Source organism: Arachis ipaensis, chromosome B04 (genome assembly GCF_000816755.2).
Source record: "Arachis ipaensis cultivar K30076 chromosome B04, Araip1.1, whole genome shotgun sequence".
In the NCBI taxonomy this organism is placed as follows: domain Eukaryota; kingdom Viridiplantae; phylum Streptophyta; class Magnoliopsida; order Fabales; family Fabaceae; genus Arachis; species Arachis ipaensis.
In genome coordinates, this window is record NC_029788.2 from 131,245,010 (window position 1) to 131,258,665 (window position 13,656).

General features: G+C 32.1%; 2 long non-coding RNA genes across 2 annotated transcripts; both read left to right on the plus strand.

Annotated features, from left to right (window-relative positions):
- LOC110271376 lies at positions 1,034-3,251 on the plus strand. The gene is made up of 3 exons (XR_002362064.1): positions 1,034-2,716; positions 2,805-3,070; positions 3,152-3,251. It is a non-coding gene; the product is annotated as an uncharacterized LOC110271376 (long non-coding RNA).
- Positions 6,814-9,934, plus strand: LOC110271377. The gene is made up of 3 exons (XR_002362065.1): positions 6,814-6,953; positions 9,253-9,285; positions 9,553-9,934. It is a non-coding gene; the product is annotated as an uncharacterized LOC110271377 (long non-coding RNA).

Here is a 13,656-nt window from a genome sequence, read left to right on the forward strand (position 1 = left end):
TCCTATTCTGTTCTATTATTATTATCTTATGTTTTTAATTATCAAAACATAAAATCAATCATTATTTGACTTATTCTCAAAACAAAATATATTTTATAAAAAAAATTATTGTTTACGGTATTTTTCAGTCCAATAGACAATCCGTTACGGATTGGAGTTCTATTTAAGGTTTTATTATTGGTCAATAAATTACTGTATGCACAAAATGAAATTCGAACACTTAACACTTATTTAAACAGATGAGTGAATTGATCACTCGACCAACCCACATTGCTTATCCTATATATAAGAATATATGTACTTGATTTGTGTTGTGTTGTGAAGCGTGCATGGTCCCAGATCCCATGCACGCCATTCAATTCCAAATAAAACAAGTTAGAGTAATTTCTATACATACATTACCGAAAGTTGAGGCATGGATGAAGGACAATTACACTAGCACCTCAAAATATGCAAAAAATACATTGTCCTCATGCATCTTAATTCTTAGCATAGCTTCTAGTCCTTTGATTAGGCCTTCAATTTTACATCACGCATGCATGTGCATGTTTAGTAGATTAGATATACTTTGATTTCCTTTATTTGCCCATCTCTCTTCTTTTAGCATTATATTGTCCAATCATTGGAGTCCTCAGCTTTATAATTTGGCTAATTCAAATATATAGATGCTTTTCTTAAATACAAACCCAATTTGATCTTTAATAAGTTTACTTCTTCAATTCTTTTGTTTTAAAATAATTAGAGTTAATGGGTAGAGTAAATTAATTAAAGTACAGTTTAAGTTTCACTCTAACCTACTTGCTTGTAGTGTAAATCTCTTTAATATTTTCTACTATTATATTTGCATGTTTTCAAACTTCTTAATTTAAATTTTACTCGCACTCTAAACCTATTTACATGATTTTACTCGAACATATATGAACATTACAGCAAACACAGAAGATAGCGACGGCTAATTAGCGGTTGTTTATCAAACTGCTGCAAATTGGTAAGATAATGGCGATTATAATATCGGTTTTGGCTCTGCTACAAAAAGAACCAAGATAGCGGCGATTTGCTTTCTAACGGTTGCAAAACAAACCAAGAAGAGAGCCATCTAAATGCCTCGTCACTCACTCAACCAAAAGTCCAGAGCTCTAAAGTCTAAATCACTCCCTCTTTTCCAGACCTAGCTTCTCTTCGACCACCCACGCAACGCCACCATCGATCGTCACCCCTAGAGTCTCCATCAGAATCACAGAACCACCACCGTCTCCACCTTCACCAAACAACCACCGCGAAAACCCTTTCTCTCTTTCTCTTCCCATGTCTCCTGCCTTCTCTGTCTCGCTGGCGGCTACCATCCAGCGTCACCGCGGTCATCTTCTTCCCCTCCTTACAACCTCGCACTGTGGGCCTGTGGCTCTCTAGCTCGCCCATGCCTCCCTCATTCCCAGTTGCAGAATCAGAATAGAGCCACTCTAATGTTAATTCGACTCAGGTTCTCATATCACATTTTCTTCTATATTTTAGTTAATTTAGGATTAGTTATATGTTGATTCTAGTGTTAATTTAATTTGGTTAGAGTTATTTGCTGCTGTTAGTTGAGTTTAGGTTAGAATTATGATTTTCTTATTAGAATTAGTGTTTTATTTATACATAGTTAAACATGCTATTAAGAGTTTCTTGAGTTTGAATTTCAATTTGTTTGGATTGATTGATTGATGCTTTGCTGAGTCACTGCGAAACGCTACTGATTTTTCATGCCATTGGTGCTGAATTTTGATTTAATGTTGCAAAGAATGCTTGTTAGTGCTATTTTGTGTTGTTTATGCTTTTGCATGTCAAGTGTTCGACAATATGCCAAATGTTTTGAATATGTTTTAAAGTTTTGTGCAAATATGATCTATGATAAGGACACTATGGATGGCAATGTTTGATCCATTTAGTGCACCCAACCTAATGAGATATGGCTTGGTTATTGTTGTATTGTTCTGGCAAGAGAAAATTTTGTTTCTTGCAATATCATGCCACAGTTAGTCAATATTATGTAGGATGGAATAGGATGGAATCAATGTCGACTTTGCACCGAAGATTTTGTATTACTTGATAAAAGCAATGATGTATGCAATTTCACCATAAAAGATATAGGTGCTATACATGAGTAAGTGAGACATCTACTTTGAATTATCTTCTACTTTTTTAGGCTTAAAATGGAGAGAATATTGAGCTGATTATGTTTTCATTAGTCATGTCAATCTAGAACTAATCATATTAGTTTTTCTTTCTTCTCCGGTATGTGTGATCCTATCTTCACTATTGGCCAAGGTCGTCAATGCAATTTATGGCTTAAAGATCCAACGACCGTTGGCAATATTTTATGCAAGTTGAAGTGAAAAAGTTAAAATGGTTGACAAGATGGCATAAATTATCTAATTTTGGCAAACAAAATTTTTTCCTTTAACATGTGTTCTTATTATTCTTATTGCCAACTCATGAAATAAATTTTGGTAACTTTTTTCCCCTAAAAATTACTCTGCAGTTTGTTTGGATGGGAGTGCACCAGCTTACCATCTTGATAGGGGATTCAGAGAAAGGATAAACAATTGGTTAGTTCAGTTTGAGGTGTGTCATATCCCTTTCTGCAAATTGGCATCAATAATAAGTCTTCACCAATTACCAACTCAAGAAAACATTGCTTTCATTATTTTGTTTTTCCTCAGCTGACAAATGTGAGGTATCTTTCTTTAAAATTAATTGTGTTCTTTTTGTTTCCAAATCGTGTGATCATTTTCTCAATTTATCAATTCAAGTTGAGATTCTAGCAAAAGAGTATGAAGATAAATATAAGCATGTTGGAGATGTATCATCCAAGTTAACTATTGAGGAAGCCACATTTTGTGATATATGGATGCAATGAGATACAGATTTCTCTTCAATTGATAGCATGTGTTGAAAACTTGTTATTACTAGCCTATTTTCTTAAATACTATCAAACTATTTCTTTATTTGATTTGCAGGAGAAAAAATTTGAATTGTATCAAGCAATTGCAAGATGGAACAATATGAAAATGTTGATGGTTCATTACAGGTAGATTTTGATATTTACTAAGCATGTATATCAATCTTGAGAAATTATTTTCGTATCTCATTTAAGTCATAAAAAATTCAGGCCCATGCTGATCATATCCAATCAGAGCTTGATGAACTGGTAAAATCTCTAAATGAGCGATGTAAGAAGTATATATGGATTACGTGCAAAGGCAACAACACTAGTGGAACTATCCTTTGGTAATTTCTAATTTATGTATTATTATCTTTTTAGTAATTCTCTAGTATTTTGGATGTCTATAACTTTTTTATTTCGAATTGCTGCTTTTATTTTGTTCTTTTGTTGTTGATATCAATCTTAAAAGTAGTCTTAGTTGTAAAATACTATTTTTAAATCATGATGAATATCACATCAACCATTGCAACTAAGAGGTTGCTCAATCAGGTGGCATTTAAAGAATGTAAGGAGTTTATGTAAGTTCTTTATGGTATTTCTATATTGGATCTATTATTGCGTTAATCAATCATTATCATTTGTTATGCTAAAACAGTCTACCCGAGATTTCAAAGCTATAACTTTATACATGAGTATTTTTTGGAGTGAATTACCCATTTACTGATGGTATGCAAAGATCTTTTTGGAGATTGTGTGGATTATATATATGGGTTAATAGTCAAATTAGTCTTTGAAAGATAAGACATTTTTTAAACTCGTCTCTAAAAGATTTTATCAATCAAATTAGTCCTTCAAATATTATGAATTAATTATATATGTCCCTCAGTTACTCCACTCACAATTTTCGTCAACGATTGATGATGTGAAATGTTAACTAATAACATACATGACACATAACACGTTCAATTAGACGTTGACTAAATATGTTTACAAAAATCTATAAATTTATTCACTAGGTTATATTAGGAATAGGATTTTTGTAATTGGAAAAAATGACTAAATTAATAAACTTTCATAAACATATTTGGTCAATATTCAATTAGACATATCTGATATTATATATGTTATTAATTAACGTTTTACAACATCAATCTTTGAAGAAAATTGTTAATGGAGTGACTGGAGGACAAATGATTAATTCACAATCTTTGAAGGACCAATTTGATTGAAAAAATCTTTTAGGGATGAATTTAAAAAATATCTTATCTTTCAGGGACTAATTTAACTATTAACCCAAAAAAACACACACACACACACACATATATATAGTGTTACTTTGTTTTGTGTGAGATGCGTCATACCAAAAGCAGGCCTCACTTGAATATATAAAAAATAAATGAAAATTTTTCTAAAAATTTGGAAAATAAATGAAACTTAAATGTTTACACAAAGACAAAAATGTTTTGAAAGTTCAAGGAGTGTTTTGTTTGAAAAATAAATTAAAGTAGAGATTTGAGAATTCATTCTTTGTTTCTCAGGATATAATCTTTGTATGTAAACTCATCATTCATGTATTATTTCAGGAACAATGAATGCCCTGCTTGCCGAACACATTGTGCCAGTCGTCGTTCTTTGAGAGATGATCCAAAATATGATGTCCTTTATTGTTGTTTTATATCCAGATATTGAGAAGTATGAGGTAAAAAGTGAAGAATTCAGCAGTGCTTTCTTTAGATTTTTGTAATGCGTTGAGTTCTGAAGATTATGTTTATATAGATGTTTTGTTGATATGTTAAGTTAGCATTTTGTCTTTCTTTTGCTAATTATTGCTATGTAGATAAAATTCACAACCTTTATAGTGTATGTAGGTATTTCACCTATAAAAAGGGATTATTTTAAAGTGCTTTGACTTTTAGAATTTTTTTTTATAATCTTATATAGCTGATTGTGGTAGTTTCAAAATGCCACAATTTTTTTAAGAAAACCTATTTACCAAATAGCGGCGGTTCTGCAACCGCTGCAAAATCAATTATATGATTTGTTGCGGTTGTGCCAGTGGTTTCCAAAAACTTTTGTAAAATTAAATCTCCATCCCTAATAGGCAATGCTTGTAGAATTGCTGAAATTTTGTTTTGCGGTGGTTAAAAACCGCTGCAAATTCCTAAAAAAATCGCCACTATTTGGCGTGTCTCTTGTAATAGAAACATGAGTCATATTGTACAAATGCTGCGTAATTAACCCCCGCTCCAAATAAACTGAACCGAGGCGGTATTGGGCCCTCACCGCAGCAAATAACTTTAGGGGGAAGGGGTTTTGCCTCACTAAAATACCCAGACCAAATTTATTTTGTGCCATAACCTTCAAGTATTTGGCGCGAGAACCCTTCGTCAGAGGCAAGGTATAGCAATCACTTGTCTCCTTCCCCGCCGTCCTTACCCTTCCCTCTGTCAGATCCAACTGAGTCTGCTCCATCGTTGTTCCGGTTACCAGGCTCCTCCCTCAGCCGTGTAGCTCCCGTGCACGAAGGTGAAGTAGAAGGGGTCATCGGAGTCTTCTCCTTCTGCCGTGCATGTGTGTGACGTCGTCGGCGTCATCCCAATCCATCCGTCCCTGTGTCATCCTTGGCAGCCTTCTCCCCTTTGGCAGTGTTTCACGTTGCCGATTGCAATAGACTCCCCTCTCAGTGGTATGTTCCTCTCCCTCGTCCCAATTTAAGTTTCAGGGCTGTTGAGAAAATTATTCTTGCATGAATTTAATCTTTATGCTTTCTAAATTTTGTTTTGAACAACGTTCTTTGATTAATTTTGGCCAAATTTTTCTTCAATTTAACACTCAGATTGAATTTTTCCCCAATATCTGAACCCCTGAGTCTTGATGTGTTTGTGTATATTGCTACGCGGAAGATGGCGGCAGCAAATTGCATGCGTTTTCTCCATCTGCCGCAATTGTTCAAAATAGCTGCGATTGGCATCCGATTTCTTCATTGTGACGTAGAATCAACTGGATTAGTGTCGATTCAATGAAATTCTGTCGCAAACCCCAACCCAATACTTTGATTTCACCCTAAATCACTTCAGTACCTAAAATTAGAAAGAAGAGGAACCTGCGACAGGAGAGTGGAAGCGTAAGAACCCCCTGTGCTCAAACACACTGTGCACCGCTCTGTCCCCGTGGAGTCGCGTGGCTACCAACCCAACCTCCTCTCACCGCCTTCGACCGTTTCCCTCTACTCTATAGTGTGTGAAACCCCTAATCCCTCATCCTCGGTGTGCGTAACCCACCCCTGTTCTCGCATCCACCGTGCACGTCTGTGCCATCTCTGAGTCGCGTGGCTGCCCAGACGTCCTCCTCTCACCATTGTCGATCGTTCCCCTCTCCTCCAGCGAATCTGAGTTATCGTGGCCTCTTCCCTATCACTGGTTCGTACTTCCACATTGCTCTTTCTTTCTTGTTTTCATTCTTGATCACTTACAAAATTAGAATCTTATTTTCCTCAAGATTTGTAAATCTTCTTGGTTCACATTATACTTTCAGGTTATTTTCATTCAGATTTTATCTATATATTTGATTAATTCAGTTAAATTGTAGTTGTTTAGAGTTAAGGATTTTGATTCAAATTTTCTCTATATATTTGATTAATTTTGATTCAGATTATGCCTCATGTTTAATTGGGTTAAGAGAAGACCTCAAAAGAATGTTAAGTAGAAGTAAATAAATTTATCTGAGACCTTTATTCCCCTATTTCAATTTCGAAGAGGTAAGGGTTTAAATTTAAACTTTTCACTTCCTTTGTTTAGCCTCCAAAAATTTTTCTCGCAAACATGCCCTTTTTTCACCTGATGTTATCACTGTTGATAATCAAACTGAGGATGCAACAAAAGAAGGTAGCAATTCAGGTTCTTCATCTTCAATGTTCCATGGTGCAAATGAGAATAAAGCAGATTGGAGAATCGAGAGTGGTTCTTGTCTATCTCCTCGGCCAGATTACCAACAAAAGAAGACAAGGCTCCTTTTCATGCAAGAGGAGGTTGGTTTTCACTCCCTTTAACATGATTAGTTAATTTAAGATTAGTTATATGTTAATTCTAGTCTTAATTTGATTTGGTTAAGATTATCTGCTATTGTTAGTTGAGTTAAGGTTAGAATTAGTGTTAGTTTATACATAATTAAACATGCTGTTAAGAGCTTCTTGAGTTTTAATTTCAATTTGTTTGGATTGATTGACTGATACTTTGCTGAGTCCCTGTGAAATGCTGCTGATTTTTCATGTAATTGGTGCTGAATTTTGATTCGGTGTTGCAAAGAATGCTTGTTAGTGTTATTTTGTATTATTTATGCTTTTGCATGCCAAGTGTTCGACAATATGCTAAGTGTTTTGAATATGTTTCACAATATGCTCTTTTGTTGAGAACTTTCAACACATAAAGTTTGATATGTATATAAAAGTCATTTAATTGAATAGAATAAACGTATGAAGATCAAAGTGGTTTAGGAGTGTAATTTAAATTTCTCTTTGTTTTTGTATCTTTGAAGTGGCTGGACTGCTAAATTGGATTAGTATTTCATTCTCTATTTCCACTGCTATTCTTGCTCCTAGTTCATAGAACAGTTGCTTTATGTTGTGCCACATGTAACATGGACTCTCTGAAATATACTACTGCCTTCTTTAATGCCAAACCCCTCACTCTATCCATTATATATATATATTGCTTGTGTTGTTGTAAGTGTTTTGGTGGATTGTTTTATATTTTATTTTACTATTAGTAAGTATAGTAGTTAATGGAGAGTGAAGAAGAAAAGGCCTAATTAAAATCTAAAATCCGTTTAATATCTACATTTAATTTGAACACATGATCAATTTACCTTTCTAGTAGGACACCCCTCACCCTCAAACTAAAAGACTATAAAATCAAATGAGTTTCTTTTGAATTTTTCACAATGTAACCGTTCTTGTCTCAATCAAAGTAATGTAGCAGATTTGGTCATTTAAACAAATTACATAATGGATAATATGAATCTTCCTATCTCTTTCATGCACGGACCACACTTAGTTGTAGTAGGACATTATTGTTCTCTGTTTTCAAACTATAAAATGGCATTATATAAATAGAAGCAATTTGAATATTTACTTTTTCTAGTTTTATATCTGTTATATGCTTTATTATATAGAACAAAATTTTGATCTCTTCAATTGTCATGGTGATTGTGCTAGCACAAAAAGCATGAATAAATAATTTTATTCTTGTTAAGGATTTAAATGTACTTGTTGATCAACTTATACTGCTATTTTTATTTATTATGTGCTTTGTAGTGAAATTTTTAGTTAGAAAGCTTATATTTGGTAATATATACATATAAATGTGCAGCAGAATCTGTTCATTATTTTTTATGGTTCTAAAAATAGAAGAAGAGGACACAAAATTCAGGTAGATATTCAGGTAGTAGATCAACAAGATAGGAACATACTTCTGTTTTAATTTTTTTTATTCTTTTTGGAAAAGGAGAAGAAGGAATTAAATATTATCATTCATGGTGTGGAATAAGGTGATTAGATAGAACATATAATTTTGAATTTTATTTCTATCTAATTTAGCAATTGTTAAACAAATTGGTGGTGCTAGGCGGATTGTAATCGACTCCTGCCTTCCATATCCCCCCCTGTTAAACAAACTATTAAGCAAAATCTCTATACTTTTGATCAAGCAATTCAGGTGAAATTCTTATGTTTGTGTTGAATAATAATACAATATATTATTTACATATCTTCCCTCTACTCTGCTTCTTTTTGTATAATGAATTAAGAATACATTTAAGAGGCATTGATAGGAGAATTTGCTTTCAGTTTTTATTATATATTAAAATTCAAGGGCTGCATTGAAAATAGCTTCTGCATTGAGGTTCAAATTGGCATTATATACTTAACTATATATAAGGCAAATATTACATGGGTGACTCCCAGTAAAGAGAAAAGAAAAGAAAAGATATTGTATGAAGTGAACGTGTTTCATCGTTTAGCTTCTCGTTTTTTGATTTATTTTCATGTGATGTGCAGCATTGTCATTGTGAGTAATCACAGTTTTATATTAGTTAGTTAATATTTACTGTTTTTTATCTTGTTTTTTGTAAGATATGCCTGTGATGTATCTATATATATCATCACTGCTACTCATACTAATAAGAACATTAATAATACACTTTATTTCATGCAATCTAGCTTAGTCTCATCTTCTCTACTCACTAATTCTCTGATTTCATATCATCACAGCAATTTTTTTGATATTTTAGTGTTCTAACATTGCAAAATTTTTTATTTTTGCTTATGGCAGATATATGCAGTGTCTTTCACCATTCATATTGTGGTAAGTGTAGAAAATAGGTGAACAACCAAGAATTAACATACCTAATTAAATAGTTCATATAATTTTATTTGATCTACTTTTTATTTTGTAGTTTGATTTCACGTTTATTGCATTGATTTGGAAGTTTGATTTTGCACCCTTTATGGTGTTGATCATTGCCATACTAAATGATGGTAAGATAATATTGTGCTGAATGACCTTCATATAGTTTGCTTGGACTGTTGTGTGATTTTCTAATGATATTTTTCTTCACCATTATCCCTTTAGGTACCATTATGACAATATCCAAGGATAGAGTGAAACCATTCCCACAACCTGATAGCTGGAAATTGAGGAGATATTTGCTACTGGTATTGGATTGTTGTGTGATTTTTTTGGCTTATGAAGGACACTAACTTCTTCTCGGTAATCAATTTAATTTCACATTTCTTTCAGTATATTTGGTTGTATGTAGAAACCAGTAGGGATGAGCACTATTATAAATTTATATATTAGATTCATCTATGAAAAGTTTACATGTTATCACCTACTAGTGAAAATTGTGACAGTATATGCTAACTGAAGCTTTGCAAGAATCAAGGAAATGGGATGGGATTAGACTGGTGTAATCTGGCTCAACAGTTTAGTGACCTATGTGCCTCTTGATTTGCTTAAATTTGTGATTATATATCTATCTATTGTTTATTTAGTGTTTTTTTATATTAATATCTTTAATAAATATGATGTAAAGAAAATAGGTTATAGTAAAGAGAAATGGTATAAACCATTTGAGTAGTTAATCAACTTTTTTTTAAGCTCTTGTATGAAATTGTGGAGGTTTAAAACCGTCACATTTAAAAAAAAACTGCATAAATTTACGACGATTTTGAAACCGCAGCAAAATGTTTTTTAAATCCATTGACCAAAATAGCGGCGGTTCTGTGACCGCTGCAAAATCAATTATCTGATTTGCGGCGGTTCGAAACCGCAAAATCAAATTACAACTCCCTAATAGGCGACGCTTGTGGAGCCGCTGGAATTTTATTTTGCGGCGGTTTAAAACTGCCGCAAATCCATAAAAAAAACTGCCGCTATTCGGCGTGTCTCTTGTAGTGATAAGTCCTTGCCTAAAAAAACTTGGGTTTGAATCTCCTCTCCTTCTTTAGCTATGCAATTTTTACTACTTGTTGCAAATAAGGTTGCCAACACACTCAGATATATTATTAGAGAGGGTTGGATATTTATTAGTGTGGATAATCACCCAACTTTAAAAATAATAAATATATTAGATAATTTATAATAAACTGATCATTCCAAATTTCCAATTCCTTTTCTTCATTTTGCACATCATCCCTTAAAACATTCCCTATAATTCTTCCGAACCAAAAAACCTAATAACATCCACCAAGTCCCTTTCCTTTATCATCAATAATGTGTCAAAATATATATAGCCTATGGATATTTGTTTCGTTCTCCGTGACAACAACGGCTTTGTGTTTTTTATTTTTCATTTTTCATTTTTTTTCCCTTCTTGTGTACTAGGTTTAAAGTTGTGAACGTTCTAGGGCCCTTATTGTTGGAAATAATATGTGAGATCTTGTTTTAAATCTTATCACTATCATTTTTCCTAAGGTTGATCAGAAAAAATGTGTAAAGTTGAGTATGCGCGTTATGTGGCTAGTATTATGTCTGCTTTAGCCTTACCCCACTTACTCAGATACCACTACCTACCTGCCTTTGCCCTTTATCTTTCTTCCTCTCTATCCACCAAACTATCCCAATAAAATATATATTCTTTTTAATTTGTAAAAGATTTGAGTTATACTACAACAAATCCGATAGATAGCGACAAAAATTTTGCGGCCATTCATCCAACAGTTTAAAAAAATTATTGCTACAGATTTAGCAACGCTTTATTTTAAAGCGATTTAAATTTTGTCCGAGATTCTTGTAGTGTTATAATAATTTTAGTATTGATTTCGCTCAATAAATTTTATCTAACATAAATTGTTGTTGTCTAAAAAGATTGGATTAATTCAAAAAATAGATATTCAGTCAAACCTAATTTTTAATACGAAATTAAATTATGTTTTATAATAAAAATAATAATTTTTAACACTAGGTTAACGCCTCAACTGTATATTTCAGGAACCAACATCCTATGACATATATGTGTCACATCATATGATTGTAGATGTTGAGTTATTTATTTCAATATAGCCATAATCCGAAATAATGGTTTTGAACCTTTGTTCAAAGTTCAAACATATAACATGGCGGATACAAACATACAAATTATTCGCATGAATGCACTTAATAGTTAATACATACGTCAGTACATAGTAGGGGTGACAACATGAACTCTATCTGTGAGTATCTAACTAGACTCAATCCGATCGGATAGAGTTGTTAATTAAATCTGCAGTAGGTAGGATAGGATCTGCAGACTGCAGTAGGTGCGGGTTGAGCCTCAATCCTATCCTACCAATCCGCATCTTATATAGGTATATATTATATACTTATATAATAAATATGTTTTAAGTAGATATTGAATAAAAAAATTCTCACTAAATGCAAAAAATTTATAGTCACTGAGAGAAGATTATTATTGACAATTTAATACGTTTTTTTTTTACATAAAAATCGGTTCTATTTTAAATTATCATCATCAAGTTATATAATAATATTGTATCTTTTTAGTAAGCCATAAATTAAAAACGAATAAAATAGGGTTAGAATATTCTCAAATTCGCAGATAAAATTAGAATTTAATCTAAATTCTATCTTACCGTACCTATTGCCATCCCTAATATATAGTGGCGATAGTTCTTATAAGTTATAAATGTGATAATAAATGGAAAATTAGCCACCCCCAACAAATACATAGTAATTAACATAATGAATGAATGAATGTAGAGGAATAAATAAGGATCGGAAATGGGTGGTGGTTGATGATGATGAGGACAAAAAGAAAAGAGATTTTGTGGGGAGTGGGCGTGCTTTGATGATTGATTGATTGCATATTGGACAACATGTGTGTGTGTTGTGTGTGTGTTAGCCGCAAAGGCCCAACTTGCATTGCATGGCATCATATCTCTGTTTAGTTTTGTATGCGCATGCATTTGCATGTGAGTGTGTCATAGACAACATCATTACTATTATTATTATTCATCTTCTTCTTTCTCTTTTTCTCACCCTACAAAGTACAAAATATAGAAAATTGATAGCTTACGTAAAATTAGAAAAATAAATTAAAGAAAAAGTTTAAGGAACCAATAATAATATAAGCCAATTCTTTTTATTTTTTATTTTAAAATTCAAAAAATTAAAAATGTGTTTGGTTTGTATTTTTATTTTTTATTTTTATTTTTAATATTTTTTATTTTTTGAATTTTGTAAAAAAAATAAAAAAAGAGGTGATGAAAATAAAAAAATAGTACTTTATTATTTTTATTGTTTGTACTTTTTTCTTTACAAAATTCAAAAAATAGAAAATATTAAAAATAAAAACGCAAACCAAACACACCCTAAACTAAATATATAAAAAATAAAATCGTAACAATCGTCCAATCTAATATTTATTTTAAAATTAATAGGTTTGTTCAAAATTACAAATTAAATTTTTTTTAAAATTAAATAGAAATTTTAATTATTATTATTACTAATAATAATTTTATTTGGCTCTCGCATGCCATCACTGTCCCTTCATGTGCCTCTATTCTCACTTTCACATCTCTTAATTATACGGACTAAGCTAGTCAACATCCACCCAATTGATTCCAAAAACCCTTTTCCATTAACTTTATCTTTTTTTTTTCTCCTCTCTTTCATAACATTACAAGATATTTTCATTACAAGCACTATCATATAATATTTCTAATAAAAAAACCCGACTAATTTAGTTCGATTCAATAGAAGTTTCATGAGATAAATACAAATCTTTAAAGGAGTCTTTTACTTTTTTTAGTCATTAGTAGTTAAATCCAAGACCTCTAATTAAAGAGTGAAAATAGTCTGAATCAATTTTGCGTTAGTAGATTCTGTCCTTTCTTTATTTTGTTTTTGGTGAAAGTAGATTCTCTCCTTTTAGATGTTGGAAATCCTTGATGGGCCAGTGTTTTCCTGACCGGTCCCAGTATGTCGTTTGGTTCTTTCTTGGGCCTATACCCTTTGTTTTCTTTTGTTTTCTTTTTTTTGTCAAGATTTCTTTTATCTGTTTTTGTCCAAAATTTAGTTTAAAGGAAGTTTTAGTTTAAACTTTAAAATTAGAATATTTTTAAGGGTAAAAAACTCAAATAAACCAAGCTGAGAAGTTTATTACCCAAATCAGCCAAAACAAAAAATTTTTCAGCAATCCAACAATGACCATTTAAATATAATTCGAATCATATT